Genomic DNA, 2,951 nt, shown 5'->3' on the forward strand with positions numbered 1-2,951 from the left:
AGATTATCGACTGCAAGATCGACAACAAGGACCATGCAAACATCTATGCCTGCTACAACTAGAGCTAGTAAATCCTTATTTTTCTACATTTTATTATGTGTTAAATATGATTTGATTTGTACTTTCTTGTTCATTTGATCATAGTATGACATTGATTAAATTTTTGCAATGACAAGTACACCTTCTCTTGATGAGGAAACAAATACCAATACTCGTGATAATTTACCAGCCTTTCCTAGAGCAACCCGTGTTACGTCTACTAGATCATTGGAGGCATCATTGTTGATGGCCAAGAAAGATATGATTCCCTTAAAATTGCCTAAGCTTTTGTGTACTTTAAAATTATAATTATTTAAAGTGTAATTGTAGTTTACTTATTCATAACTCATTTTTGACTAATGATCCCATGATGATTTTGAGGGAAATGATCTTTTTTATGAAATGTTTTATGATTTAACATTGAAGATATTTGGGCCCACATTATGTAAAAGGTATGTAGCTTCATATAATTGGTTTCTATATTTTTCTATTCATCCATTTGTTTTAATATATTCAAGGTGCATAGATCAGACTAATTCTTTTATCTAAAAATTTTGTTTTTTGTTAAAAGGTGGAATGAGAAAGACCTTAAATTAAAAGATCAGCTCATAAAATCTATAACGGATCTCTTTGGTCAAAATATTTTGAATAGAGCCCAAATTCTTAAAATTTTTTGCAGACATCTAAAGACTATGAGAGTCCAATATAGAAGGGCTCTAAAGGTTAACCCATAGTACGAGCATCCTCCTATGGTTCCAAAGATGGAGTGGAATAAAATCATTGAAGATGCAAAAGAGATAAGACTAAGAGATAAAGGAATTAAACCATCACCTGACAAAAATAGGTATGTGGTAGTATTAATGTAATTATGTGCGAATTAGTGATCTTTATATTTATTTAATCTAACATATCTCTAACATATTTCAAAGTTTACATATATAGGCTACTAGACACATCAAAGGCTACACAAGCTAGAAAAGATAAGGTTGGTCAACACCATCTTGGCTCTAGTGGATATATGAAATTCACTCACAACTTGTAAGTAGTAGTAAATGAAATTTCGTATCAAATATTTTATATAAAATTAAAAATAAGAAATACATTCAATATTGACAATATTATGCAAAAAATGTAGGGCATTGAATTTAATCTAGTGCCCGTAGAAGAGGATATAAAAATAGGCTTCAAGCAAGGCTATAAAGCAAAGGTTGTCTGCCATCACACAGATTTCAGTAGCCAAAGAGATGTAGAAGGTTCTGGTGCATCGATTCACACACAAGTAAATAGGCCTAATGAATAATAACTAAAATTGAGAACTTCATGAAGAATAATCTATTTGATGTTAATTTCAAACAATGATAACAATGTGCATGACATTTCATTGCAACCTTCTACTTCAGGCACATATCCTACTCATGATGATAAAGGCACATATCCTACACATGACAAAGGCCTTGATGTGCATCATAGTGATAGAGGTACATATTCAATTTCTATTGAAAATTAATTATGTAATTATTAATAAATTTAACATGTTAAATTGCAATTGGTGTAACCTTTATGTGATAATTTTTTAGTATGCAGAACGTTATGGTGACAAAGGCAAGTGTGATGTTAGTGTTGAGCATGTTGAGGTTAGGGCTAAAAAAAATGTGATAGTAGATGATGTGGCACTATCAAGTAAAGAAAAATCCTTGTAATGTTCTTTAGATTAATGAAATACTTTTAACATTAAAAAAATATTTAGAATTAAACCCATTTGTTTCTTATATTAGGGGTGCATCATCCTTGTGCTAGAAAAAAGAAGAGGGAACCTCATGTCATAAGATTAGAACCACAAGAGCCACAGGAGAATGTCGAAGATAGTCACAATGTGCCTATCATCCTTTATCTTCAACAAAATAAAAAATAAAAGAAGAAATGAATGTTAAAAACCTTGTTTGATGATGAATGTTTTGATGATTTTTTTATGAATGTTGCTTATTAATGAATTTTATGCCATGTTATTGAATATTGTTACATGATTATAATGATTGATGTGTTCACAAATTATTGATGAATTTTTATACGTATTAATGAATTATATGTCATGTTAATGAATGTAATTTTATTATAATGATTCAATGATATAGTTCTTAAATGAATGAATGAAATATGTACTTAGATGTTAATGGAGAATTTAGAGTGATTATAGGGGGGGAGAGGCCAAATGAGCTTCCACCTTCACATGGTTAGTAGAGAATATGAAAGGATTCTCGAAACCAAGTGAATCTCAAACTAAACCTATCAAAACTAAACACCAATATATGGTCCCATCATCAAGTGGCTGGAGAACTTCACCATAGTCACTAACGACTGTCATTTCTTCTATGTTGATGTAGATGTGTCTATGATGTTCATTGCTATAGAATCCATATCAATTACCACTACAATTTCATCACATGTCTACACTATTAGTCATTATCACTACATTTCCATAATGAATCGCAGTCATCTCTTATGTGATAAATATTATCTATTGGTAAACAGACTTGTCACTTTGAAACTCTTGACAATGTGATGTGAAATCAAAAGAAACTTCACAAACTTAGTTCTAAGATTCTTGATAGGTCTAATTGACTCCTTTGGTCATCATCGAACTCCACCTAACACACTTTTGTCAACTTTATAATGATGCCCTTTACAACACCCAAAAATTGCCTTCTTTTCCCAACATAGTTTCTCTGTCCTAAATTTCTTGAACTTGCTCCTTTCTTTTCAAGATCTTAAAGGAAGTTCAATAAGGTATTCAAAACTTGGTTTTTATCTAGAATGAACAATCAAAACAACCCCAAACTCCCTTTCGCTACCAATTTTTAAACTGGTTGGTTACTTCTTAGTAGCCCTTTGCAATTAGCCCTCCAAACAAGGTT

General features: G+C 31.2%; 1 long non-coding RNA gene across 1 annotated transcript; it reads left to right on the forward strand.

Moving 5' to 3' along the window:
* Window positions 1-999: 999 nt before the first annotated feature.
* On the forward strand, window positions 1,000-1,909 carry LOC149573101 (uncharacterized). The gene is made up of 4 exons (XR_016359648.1): window positions 1,000-1,077; window positions 1,175-1,318; window positions 1,440-1,517; window positions 1,815-1,909. It is a non-coding gene; the product is annotated as an uncharacterized LOC149573101 (long non-coding RNA).
* Window positions 1,910-2,951: the final 1,042 nt, after the last annotated feature.

The sequence above is a fragment of the Cupressus sempervirens genome, chromosome 2, assembly GCF_028749045.1.
Source record: "Cupressus sempervirens isolate cs-2001-9-10 chromosome 2, ASM2874904v1, whole genome shotgun sequence".
Taxonomy (NCBI): domain Eukaryota; kingdom Viridiplantae; phylum Streptophyta; class Pinopsida; order Cupressales; family Cupressaceae; genus Cupressus; species Cupressus sempervirens.